Below are 13,904 nucleotides of genomic sequence, written 5' to 3' on the forward strand. Positions count from 1 at the left end.
ATGATTGGGTTCCCCTTCCCTTTGGTGGGCATTTTAATCATTTTGACGGATAAGAGGATACCAGTCTCAGCATTTCAGATAGGTCTGGTTTATGTGCCCTTAAAGATGAGAAGGATTTCCATTTTTAAAGTCTACTTTCTTCCAGAATTCCAGAGAAAGTTGCAGTCTTGCCTCTGAGGAATAAGGCTGGGACTGATATCAGGGTATTCTGCTACTTAGGCTCTGAAAAGGTACAGTGATTCTACCTTGTTCCCTCAGGACACTGCTGGATTCTAAAGCATACACAGACATCCCTTATGCTCACCTCTGGCCATAGCAGAGGAAATAGTCCTTTCTGACAGCTAGCTAGTTTCAGTTTCCTGCTATTTGACCTTAGTTTTACATGCTCAGAACTTACACTGCTGCTATACCCTGTCTATGGATATCTTCTGGAGGCTTTAAACAGCCCAGAATGTCTCCCAACTCTCTCACTTCTTCTCTTGAAAAAGCAATTACCAAATATGTAAAAATTAGTTAATGATTTGTAAAATTTTGCCAAGTAAAGTACTTTTAGAGTTAAGCGTTAATAAACTGCTTAAAGATGTTGGAAATCACTAGTGTGTTAAGTTTACCCATAGTGAAATGATATTCTTACCACCTTCGTTGTTGTTTGGAGAGATCACTCATTTTGATGTTTTAGCCATTGTTTCTACAGAGAAAAATCACTAAATAATGCAGTTATCCTTGAGCTTTTTCCTTGTTTTCATTTATCTTTTCTAGACATCACTATACAGATATCAAAATGAAGTATATAATCTAAGTCATAATGTTTATCTCTCCCTTCAAAATTTCCTACTTATTCCAATGCCATCATCATATTGCTGTTTGATTAACACTGTTATTCAATTCTAAGATATTATTTTGGCACAACAGATTAAAATATTAGATGCCTTTATGCTAAATAAATATATGGAGAATTCTTACCAACATAATTTTAACATAATAACATAATTAAAATAAACTGAGAAAGGTCTTTTGCTAGAAAAAAACCAAAAAAAATATGGTTGTTGGTCTGTGTAGGTAAGATCAAGAACTCGGGTTGACTTCTATAATATAAACATATGAGACTAATAATAAATATACAGTAGAGAATCCAAAAGATGCAAATAGATGTCAATTGTCTGTGTGCATCTACACAATCTTTTCAAGCATTGAGTAGCCACACAATAGAAACTACTCCCTAGTATAAACTGAAGACAGACTCCCTCCTACCATTCTACAATGACACCTATGTTTTGTGCTTACTTTGTTGAACTTGAGTCTCTAATTAGCGTTTTTAAGTGAAAAATATCAGAACCAGAAAATGAGGCAATATAAGACTAGATAGATTATGCAAAGATGCAAAGACAGTTGTAACAATGAACGGGTCCAGGCCTGCTTGTTGGGTTTTGTCCCACCCGGTACCCCATAACTGTTTAGCCCCAAAGAAAATCACACAAAGATCTCTGTAAGTTATTAAGGCTGATTGGCCCATTAGCTGTAGCCTCTCATTGGCCAACTCTCACATCTTAATCAACCCATTTTACTGATCTATGTTATCCATGTGTCTCAGTACCTTTTTTCCAGTGGGGCATATCACATCCTGCTGCTTCGGTGGTCTGGGCAGGAGTGGTAGGAATCAACTTCCTCCTTCCCAGAGTTCTCCTGTTCTCATTACAACATTTCCACGTTCTGTCTGGCTTTCCTGCCTATACTTTCTGCCTGGCCAATCACCGTTTTATTTAAAACATGAGTGACAGGTTACAGACAATTCTCAGGCACCAGACAGTGGAAACAAATGTTTTATTAGAAAACACATCTTTTTATTTCTTTAAACATAATCACTCTATCAGATTTTGAGATGCTGTGTTTAGATAAGTAAGGTTTGAAGGAATTTTCCCTGTCTTTTAATGAGGCTCTCAACCACTAAATAAAATTTAACTTTTTAAGAATTCAAGAAAGAGATGAAATTTTAACTCCAACTAGTGCACATTTCCCAGTTCTTGAATCTCAAGAAGCCTAGAGAAACACACAACAAACAGCTTTGGTGATAATACGGACACAGGAGCCAAGTTAAGTTAGTTGATTTCTCATGTCTTTCAGAGCTCTGAGCTCTCAGAATCTCAACCACTGCCACAAAATATGTTCATTTAAACTCTAAGTGTGAAGGGAAGAACTGTTGCCTATGCATAATTACAGTGGCATAATGGCTTACACATACATTTTACCCACATCTAATTCCCAAAAGATGATCACAGTACTGGCAGAAACATGTACTGCCATGGAGGAAGACTCAGGATAAGATATTATTCAAGTTAAGTTGTATCAGAGCAAATTATTTCACAGACTTGGCAAAAAAGAACAAAGCTGTATAGAACACACCTACTTCTCACAGAATTTATTGCTGCCCAGGAACAAAATCCTCATTATTCCCAAGGCATCAATCATCGCCTTTCTTTTTAGAATGCCATATTGTCTACATTGGGGAAAGTGCATCTCTTTTTATATAGCATCTTAAAGCACAGAAAGTGCTGCATTTTAGAGATAGACATTTTCTTTATTTACACCATCACAAAGACATCCATGTGACTAAGGGAAAGAGCATGTTTTTCAGAAATGTTGCTGCAGACAATTTAGAAAAGTAGAATCGGCCCTTTGTACTTGTGTGGTTCTGCTTGTGTGTGCAAGATGAGTACTGCTAGAAGTTTGATAGTTATTTTTGTTAAAGTTATTGGATCAAAAAATTCTTAGGAAATTCATGACACACATTATTGATGTATCTGTGGTGGCATTTCCAGCAATGAATAGATTACTGGGGCACTATTAATCAATGGTTTAAAACCTGAGGCTTCATGATATGATGGCTTTATTGGAAGGCAGTAGAAGGTCTGAAGCAGGGCGTGCCTAAAGGTATAGGACACTGGTCTGGAGAGATGGCTCAGAGGTTAAGAGCATTGCCTGCTCTTCCAAAGGTCCTGAGTTCTATTCCCAGCAACCACATGGTGGCTCACAACCATCTTAATGGGGGTCTAGTGCCCTCTTCTGGTCTGCAGATATACACACAGACAGAATATTGTATGCATAATAAATAAATAAATAAATAAATAAATAAATAAATGAATAAATAAATAAATAAATATTTTAAAAAGGATGTAGGACACTGAAGAGTGTCCATGAAGGTCACATCTTGCCCAGCTCCCTCCTGTAAATCTATCCTCTATTTTATTCATGGCATGATGTAAGCTTCTCTGCCAAGCCCTCTCTGCCATGACTAGCTGGGTCTCCCAAAATGACAAATTCAAGACAAACCTTTCTTCTTTTTAATTCTTATGCCAGACATTCTGACAAAGAAATTGAGGCTAATAGAATTAATGAGTGACTTATGCTAACACCTATTGATGGGAAAGGACACATAACTCAGGCATTTTTTTTTGTCTGCAAAGCAACAAAGGAATTAGATATGCTGGTTTTCTTCTAGTATAAAAGCTCTCACAAAGTTCCTTATTTTTGCTCTGAGATTTGATTGAATAAGTTGCAGATAGCCATAGTCAGGTTCCTCTTCTGAGAATAATGTTTTGTAGTATATATTGGTGAAGCAAAGTGCTAACCAGAGTAAATAGAGCTGTCTTCCATACTTTAACTTGCAATATGTGTAACAATCAGCAACCTCCCTCCATAGCACTCTGTGAGTATCACCCCATCCTTACTAAAAAGACTAAATATATATTTTGTATCTTCTACTGTCATGGATTTCTGTCAAGTAGAGTTCTAGGCACTTTTATATAAGTTAGTCCCTTTTATTCATTCTTAATTTGACAGTCAGATACACTTAAACTACACAATTATGGTATATTTAAAGGGCCGACAAATATAATGCAAATATGTGATATCCAACTGAAATACAATCTATGATGGCATGCTCTGATAGACATCTCATGGTATTCAATGCAGCCCTCCCCACCCAAAAAAAATGAATCAAAAGAACAAAGCATGGATTCTGCCAAACACACAGAAGATGAGTATGAATTCAGCACATTTATGAATTAAGTATAATCCCCAAATATAAGGACAGTTGAAAGCATTGATCAAACCAAACTATATTCTTACAGAGAAGTTTCCTCTTGTAGCCATTGCCACAAGCAAATGAGAAAGCAGAATGCTGGATTTGGAAGATAACTTTAAGAATCTAGCAGATTTGGAGGAGCAGCAAAAATGTAAATAACTCAAGGCTGCAAGAGTCCCCAGGCACTCCTAATTCCATCCAAGTGGCTGTATTCTACATGTACCAGAGTAAAGACTATGACCTGTGAGGTTTGCGCAACTTCTTTGGGAAGGCAAGCTTATCAGTGAAGTAGACACACAATTCTAATTTGGTATTGAATATCATTGACTGCATTTGGGATTAAACCTTTTCTAACAATAGGGTGAACCACACAGCTAGCATATTTGTTAAAGCAGGATGTGATGTATGTGTGAGTGTGAGTATCATCAGTCACAATAGAATTTAGTGGTATGTGTAAATCAGATATAAGTCAGCAGGCCTGCAGTGTAGCAGTAGGCTATAAGCCTACAGCAAGAGCTCATGGAAATGGGGAAATTGAAATAGAGGCATCTTCCAGTGTGATTGCCTGATATTATCTTTCTACTTTAAAGTATTCATCCATCTGAGTTCCATCTTTAGCAGTGTCTTGGGATAAAGATCTTTTTATCAGTCAGCTCCTTTTTAAAGATGTATAAATCCATGCCAAGTGGAAGAGGCTACTGTCCTGGTGGTCATGACAACTTCTTCCCTTTTTAAATAAGCTGTAGGTAGGTTTCTTCTTGGTTCTAGGCCTTTGTCCTCTATTTTATGAGAAACTTTACTTTGGAAAGTTCTTAATTGCCAATGTTTTTCTGCATCTTTGGGATGTAAAGATTCATATAAATCTCTTTAAACACTTCTTATTGGATTAACAATGTAAGGTTTTCATTATTGGTGAACTTGGGTCCATTTCTTTTACTTATAATCAAAGAAGGTTATGCCTTGTCTCCTAGGAAGTCAGAAGTCTAACCTCTGTGTGGTCATAAATGAGAAGTATAGCCCAGTTGATCATAGAGAGGATCTCTTGCTCACATGTAGAACAGGCTCTCTTCGTATCCTTTAGGGCTTTTCTCCTAGATCATTCCTGACATTTAGCAATGTTTTCATACATTGCTCTGGTAGAGATGAATTCTGACTTAGTTCTTGTCTTGCTTCCTTACTACAATAGCCTCTCTGCAACCGCCCTTTTGTATTTGAGAAGTGCATGATTTCCTGAGACATGCCATATCTTTGGATACAACCTCTTTATGCACAAAAGTACTCTATATTCCTTCTATTCTATTTGATAATTTTTTTCTCATTGCTGTGACTAATTGTCAAAAAGCAACTTACATAATGGAAAGTTTAATCTGAACCACACTTTTTGGGATGCAGTCCATCGTGGCAGAAAAGACATAACTGTATTTAGCTCATGGCATTGACAGGATATTGAAAGGTTTGCTTATATCTTCCCATCTCAGTGGAACACTTAGTAGAAAGAGAAGTCACAACTTGGGACTAGGCTATAAACTTCACAACCTGACCTCATAATAGACTTCTTCCATTTAATTTCCACTTGTAAAATGTTCTATAACCTCTCCAAATCGACTGTCCAGTAGGAGAACAAGCATACATGTATATGAGCCTAGGGGAGACATTTTTACATCTAAATATAACAGAGAAACTAACTTCTCTTTTTCTTTCTGTTTTTTGCTTTTCTTTTTATCTTTTATATTTATAAGTGTGCATATATATATGTGTGTGTATAGGTATGTGCATCCCACATATGTGGAGAGGATGTGGGAAGATCAAGCTTCATAACTCTCTGTCTTGGTCTTTTGAGACATGGTCTCTTTTTGAGCTTGAATCTGATGGGCAAAAATAAGGTGTAATTTCAAAAGACAAAAGATGAGTCATTGTTTAAACATAACTCAAGATTGTGTATACAAAAGGATTAAACATATCTGTTCAGATGTATTACCAAACTGAATAATATACCACGATTTCTCAGACAGCTGTTATACCTTTAAAGAGTTATTTTAGTTATATCAAGTGATGTACCTTTTACATCTACCAACAACAAATAAAACACTGAGATTTTGACACAGAATCCTATTAAGAAAAAAAGAACTTCTATGGACAGACTAACTTGTTCTAGCCTTTCCCAGGGCACTTGTCCCAAATCAAACAACTTTGTTTAGTTTTATGAAATTTGGAGAATTTATACATATCTGTCACAGATTTCATTCAGGATCTGGTCCACTGGGAAATCAGTGGTGCTGGAGATAAATAGCCCCCTACATTTAAAGTCATTGCTGTATTCTGTGCAAACCATTTAATCATAAATGATTTCCTTTAAAATAGGAAGTGCAGCATCTATCAAGATTTATCAGTGGGTAATGAAGAGATAGTGAGCCTGGTAGGTGTAAAGATTCTTTCAAAAGTTGCCAAGATGTAAGAGTGGGCACAAGGTCCAAGGTCCAGACACCCAACAGCCAGAATCTGTAACAATTGTTGTTAAGAACTAAGGGCCCAACTGTCAAAATCCAGGGGCTAGTACACAAAGTAGAGAGAAATAAACTTTGACAAGGGCACCTATAGCCACATGTCTCCAGTTATTTGGAGATATGAAATTCCATGTCTCAGAGCCTGGAACTGTTTAAGACTCTGACTTTAAAGATGTAAAACTTGTAATTTAGTACTGTAAGCCTCTGCTTTCTCTGATTTGGAGCGATAAATCTTTAGGTCTTAGGGCCCAGAGGAATAGAGCTCTGGGTTTATGAGCCCAGTCCTCAAAACACTCAACTCAAGAGTGCTGGGCTGCTCATACTAATGGCCCTTTGCCTGTTGTATTTGAATAGAGGAAGATCCCTCAGTTAACCATTTGTAAGGAAACTGTCTTCCTTCAGCAGGTCTTGTTTTCAGTAACTTTATCTTACTTTACATTGTCCTCAAGTATAAGAGTGATCAGTCTGAAGATATAGCAGAGCCTAGAACATGGAAGAAACCATTGACTCTAGTAATTATTCTGTAAGTTGCAACAATGCAGGGAATACACCAAAACCACAGAATGTTCGGGGCTCAGTTGGCCATGGTTTCAGGATACACTGGGGCCACGGAATTCATGTTTCATAGATTACTCCATATAACTGCCCAGAAAGGAAAGAATGCATAGAGTGACTTTTTCAGACTGATACACTTTCCAAATCATAAAATCTGCCAGGTTATCCTCTAGAGAAACTGAATTCTAATATTGGAAACAGAAAAAAAATTGTGCAATAAGATTTGCTATGTCAAAATGATTAACATTTGAATATAAATTTGATAGAATTTTCTATTGTATAGTAAATTAAATAATTACTTTCTAAGAGCACTATGTATAGAATATATAACATTGATAATCATAACAAAATACTAATTAGTAAAATGATGCATTTCTAGATAATTTGATATTATGAACACTAGGCTTAGTATTTTCAGTTTCCTGAGTTTTATGTTATAAAAATGTTTCCATGATAATAAGTATGTCCAAAAGGTTTTGCTTAAGTAACAATCAAAAGTTATTCTGTAAGAAAAATCACTAGCTTAAGGGTTTTAAGGTAGTTTCTGTTCGAACATGAACAAATAGCAATGTGTGTTTCACTCCTACAAAGTATTGCTCTGAAAATCACTCTGGAGTAGAGCTTTTACAATCCAACTGGTCTAGCAGTCCCAGGATCATCTGAAGACTAGAAAATGCACACCATTGGGGCCCATCACAGAGGAGAGAGGCCCTGCAATCTGTACTCTGCTCTGGATGGACTATTGAAAGCTACTGCCTAGAATGAAGGCATGTGTGGGACCAAGCATAGAGAAAGGTTTCCAGACAGGGGCTGCTTATAAAAGAGCCACAGACTCTGGGATGGGCAGTAGGCTTTACACCCTGTCAACAGCTGACAGTCCTGCCTGAGTAAATTATTTAGGTTTGTGCCTTAGAACCTACAGAGTGGTAATATTTATTTTAATTCTTATAAGAGAACCTTTGTGTTGCCATGTTTGTTTCATATGAGTCAGGGCTAGTTAAACTTTCTCTTGAGTTAAAAAAACAACAACATAATATTTGGAATAAAATTATGGAGTTAAAATCTAGACACAGATAAATATTAACTACATGTCTGTACAATTCCAAATTTCATTTTCCATAAAAAATAGCTTCTGACAGAATGAGAAAATCTGGCTTTCCGACTGTCAGCCATGCGGGATTGGAAAGACTGAGAGCACAAACCTAAAAATGCAGGGAAGCGGATGAAAGTCTTTCTTTCCTCCTCAGTTGTAAGTAGAAATGGAAGATTAGTCTTCCAGATGGTATCTAGGTTATCAGTGATCTTTATTAATGAGGAATTCATTGATTCCCCTATCAATTCATTATCATTTTATCAGGGTCAGACACTGAACCAGTGTTAGAATACAAAACTCGAAATATCTCCCTAAAAATAAAATAATAAAAAGATCTGATTATAAAATGTCCAAGACTTTTCACATTAGGATATTTGGAGAAACAGTGATTCATGGAGATGTTTAAAGATGAACGTGCCCGCTGTGTGTTTCACAATAAGTGGGGATGCGACGACCTTGATAAAATTTTAAACGATCAAAACATGTTACAATTTTCTAATGTTTATTCGTTTGAAGGGTGCTTAGAGATCCATTTAAATGTTTACATATTTTCAAATGTGTTTGTAATACTTGATATATTAAGTAAGAATCCTTAAGAACTTTAACAAACAATTTACTTAGAGATAATACATTAACAGGCATTCAGGATAGATAACACAGATCATTTACTGTGTCATTTATATCACATAGAAAAACAAATAGTACAATATCACAAGGAAATAGACATTTACACAGTCAAGACACTCATAATTTCCATCAGTATGCTACAGTTTTAATTTGCAACACCTGTCAATGGCATGAACTAACTTTACGTTTGTCTACAGGCATTAGCATGTGCTCTGCTCTTAGCCAGCTCCTCAGGAAGCCTAGATCAGCTAATAGATCTCTGGTTTAGTTCAAAACTCTTTACATACTCCAGGTAATCATTCTCTATTGTACATGTGTTCGCCTCAGATTTTCTTCAACTCTCTCTTTTTAGATATATTTTTTTATTTTTAAAACAATCTTATTTGTATACCAACCTCAGTTCCCTCTCCCTCCTGTCCTTCTGCTCCCCTCATTTTTCCCTTACCCCAGTTATTCCTCAGAGAGGGTGAGGCCTCCCTTTGGGAGTCAACAAAATCTATCAAATCACTTGAGGCAGGAGCAAGGCCCTCCCCAATGTATCAGGGATGAACAAGGTAAGGCACTCCATAGAGAATGGTCTCCCAAGAGTCAGTTCATGCATTAGGGATAAATACTGGTTTCACTGTAAGTGGCCCCACAAACTGTTCAAGCCACACAATTGTCACCTACATTCAGAGGACCTATTTCCATATCATGCAGGTTCTCCAGTTGTCAGTCTGGAGTTAATGAACTCCCATTTGCTCTACTCAGCTGTTTCTGTGTGTTTCCCCATCATAGTCTGGCCCCCTTGCTCATAATACCACTCCTCCTTCTCTATGACTGGACTCTAGGAGTTGGACCCAGGGCTTAGCTGTGGATCTCTGCATCTGTTTACCTCAGTTACTGGATGAATGTTTTATGATTTTTATGATAACCATTAAGGTAGTCATCAATCATCAATCTTATTACAGGGAAGGGTAGTAAACCAGGCACTAGGGAAATTCCCAGGAATCCACAAGAAGGACCCCAGCTAAGAATCTAAGGAATATTGGGGAGGGTGACTTAATTTTCCTCTTCTCTTTATTTTTTACTTTTATTCCCCCATTTATGAAGTTTTTATTAGAACAAAAATGTTCTCTTTTGACAAAGCTCTACTTATTAATTGTGCTGTATATAGATTATAATTTTGCTCTAATAAATTTTAACCTATCTGTTAATTATGTATAATTTACTTGTTTTTAACCTAAGACTTTTATGAAATTTTGTTTTACATTTATGTTTTAATTCACTTTGAGTTGGTTTCTCTATAAGATGTCTCATTTCACTCAGTTTGCTTTATGCAGGTACACAGTTTGTATATTTAAATATGTCCATGTTAATACAGTACAGTCTTAATTACTATAGCACTATACAGCAGTATAGTTTTAATGACTATAGCCATATAAAATTGTCTTGGTCTATTATGAGAACAAAAATCACAATGAATGGAAGTGACCAATATGTGTCTTTGAACTCGTGATACAAAGAAGATTAGCTAATAATCCCATAATCACAATGATATCCTATGAAAGAGCCAAGAGATTTTAGACAATTTTAGGTTTCCCTTCTCTTTGAGAAGAACTTAACTTGTTTTTATCTGAGAATTTATTCCTGTATAGGAGGATAAGTCATCAAACAGAAGGAGAGGTACAGTTTATTTTCCACTAATAATTATATTATTTTATAAAATTCTATAGCTATATATTCACAGTATTTCAATACAAAGTAATGTTTTCTTTTTTCTTTTTTATTACTTAAAAAATACAATCCAAATTCCCACTTCCTCCCCTCCTCCCAGTCCCCTCCCTCTTCCTCCAAAGTAACATTTTATATATGCAAACAATTTGTGAATATTCAAAAATATAACTAATAGACAATAACTTTTTATCTCTATTTTTGCTGTGAAATATTTAAAATATACCATCTTACTTATTTTGAAACATATAGAATATTATTATTATATATATTCACCCTTCTGTCCAAAGATTTCAGGACTCAGTTCTATTTTTTGTTGAAACTTTCTTAGCCTTTGATTAAAATCTATTCATTTCCTCTTTCCTCACTAACAGCCTCTGGTAACAATTATTCTGGCTTCAACTTCCATGAGGTCAGCATGGTAAATTTTATCAAAATGAAATCATGCAGTTTCAGGCTTTCTGTGTCTGGGGTTGATTTAAGTGCCTTTCAACATATATTCGGAAACAAGATTACCTCTAGACTCCAACACTCTCCCTTTAGCTCACTCACTCTCTTTACTCTTTCTCTTTTACTTTCTTCGGTTTTTTTTTTTTTACCTTTTTATTTAAATGACTGCATGCTATTTATCTCTTTCCTTGGAATTTGAACATTTTCTCCTGGAAGGAATAGGAACACAGAGAAGGTTTTATAAGCTTTACAAGATTCAGAGAACAAACAAAACTCCTAAGGTTTGGAAAACTACTGATCCATACAAAACTTTCCAGGATACTCCCCCAGGCTATGTAGACAATAATGATGGCTGGGGCAAGGAGAATGGTCAATTGATTGAGTTTCCTTGTAAGTGGACAGCAATCACCAGGAATGCAGCAGTGTGGAGTCATCGCTCAGGCTGGAGTGAGAAATTTGGTGACACAGCTGCCTGCCGTTTGCCTCTGTTCCTGTAAGGAATGTGCTACTCAGACTTCTGTAAGTCGCCACAATGAAGTCGCTGATTTATAAAGCTTCTGTGCAATTGTTTACTTGATTTATCATTGGTGTCTGATCTGGAATAAATAGACATTTTTTTATACATCCGATGAAAAGTCATAGAACACAAATGGCATCTAAACAGAAACTGTAAGAATCAAGGATGAATTGGAGATGAGTGAGTTGTATAGTCTCTGAAATTGGTGTTGATTCATTTGAGGGTACAGCACATATTGGGACAATTAAGATATGGGTATCTTTCTTTGTGTAGTATTAGATAACATGCCTTTTTGGTGCAATGGTTGATAATGCAATTTAAACTGATATATCTGAAATGGAAATTTCCTTGGTAGGAATCCCAGGATTACTACATTCCTATTTTTCTTCCTTCCTTCCTTCCTTCCTTCCTTCCTTCCTTCCTTCCTTCCTTTTTTTCTTTCCTTCTTTTTTTGAGACAAGGTTTCTCTGTAGCTTTGGAGCTTGTGAACTTGCAGTATGAGCAAGAAAATTAGGTCAGTCTGAGAGAGGTGGAAATAGAAAAACTGAGCAATACAATGGCCATTGTGTCAATGTCACAGTAAGTAATGACAGAAAATTCCCCATGTATTAGTTTTGACCAAGACCAGCTCAAATTCGAATTCTCCATTCCCCTCACATGTCTTCTGTCTGCTTATAATTTGTGGCTGCAGGTCTTTCAGTTGTTTGTTGTCTCTGTCTCTCCATGTTCTGCATGAGTGCCTCTGCCCTCTGTTGAATAGCACAGAAAGTATAGTATGGAAAATGAACAAAGAATTCAAGGAATTCAAGGAATTCAAAGAATTCCTGCAGCTGACCCAGGATAGCATTAGAAACAGATATTACCAATATATATCCACATATTTCTACCAACAATTATAGAATATATGCTTTAGTGAAGGTTATTTTCAATCTGTTGACTATGTTTATCAAATGAGTACTCCATAACACATTCACAAATACATTGGTCTGGGTCAGGGACAAAAAAAGAGTACCTCACTTAATAATAAAGCTACACATTTCATTTAGATTGTAAAATCTGACTGCATGAGAAATGAACATTATAGTAAGGTTGGTTATATTGTTTTCTTACAAGCCTTCTCAGGTTTTACACGGATTTAGTCCACCAAATTGGCATGTCAATCTGTTGCAAGGAGAGAGGCCACTTGGTCGTTCCCAGCTGCTCAGCCCCAAAATAATCACACAGAAACTGTATTAATTAAAACAATGCTTAGCCTATTAGCTCTAACTTTTTTTCTTTAGCTCTAACTCTTTATTGGTTTTTGCTTACATCTTAATTTAACCCATCTCCATTAACCTGTGTATCGACATGTGGCAGTGGCTTACTGTCAAAGTTTCTGCATGTCTTACTCTGGCAGTGGCTCCGTGGCGTCTCTCTCCTCCACCTTCCTTCTCCTAGCATTCCATTTAGTTTTCCTCACCTACCTAAGTTCTGTCTTATCAACAGGCCAAGGCAGTTTCTTTATTCATTAACAATAATCACAGCATACAGAGGGAAATCACACATCTCTCTTAAAGGCAGGCTAAACTTAAACAGACTGAGCACACAGTAGGACAGTAGATTGAATACCCTGCAATAAATCATTTCAAGGCATATTATTATCTTGGTAGTAAAGCCTTGTAAGTTTAATCTCTGAAGGAAGAAACTTTCTCAGACTTTTTTCAGAAAAATATAATAGCTCTTTGAGACAAGAGCTGCATAAATTGAGATGAAATGAGAAAATTATTCCCTGGTGTACTAGTTTCTTTGAGTCATTATGAGGAATACCCAACTGTCATCATCTAAAGTCTGTGTGAATATCTGGGACTGGAAGGCAACAGAGGAAACACAGGCATTGCAGAGACAATAAAGCATGAGAGTGGTAGTATTGTCTACCCAGTTCACGGGGCCACCTACTCCTGTGTTCACTATAGAGTTAAGACAGTTCTCAATGTCCTTGGACTAGGATGGTATATCATGAGGCACATTTAACTCTGGGTTGGTATTTTTGTGTCTGCACCATGTATCATGGTGGGGATTGATCTCATCCAAGTCAGAGAGGCTCTGGCAGGTCTGAACATATGCAAACTCTGCTATTAATTAGGACTCTAAAGAGCCAGACGTACTTAGATGAGAAAGAGAAAGCAGATCATTGGATCCAGTCTGTGCTACACAAAAGCACATGTGGCAATGTTTGTCTTAAGTTGATGTTTTTAGGAGAACAAAGATGGAAAGTGAAATGGTGTGTTGGAGACTGACCAAATGGTACAGGTAGTTCCTACTGTATGCTTTAGAGAAGGAGCTATCTTGAAGTAGAAATTGTCACAGAGATACTTTTGACAGAGT

The sequence above is a fragment of the Arvicola amphibius genome, chromosome 8 (genome assembly GCF_903992535.2).
Source record: "Arvicola amphibius chromosome 8, mArvAmp1.2, whole genome shotgun sequence".
Taxonomy (NCBI): domain Eukaryota; kingdom Metazoa; phylum Chordata; class Mammalia; order Rodentia; family Cricetidae; genus Arvicola; species Arvicola amphibius.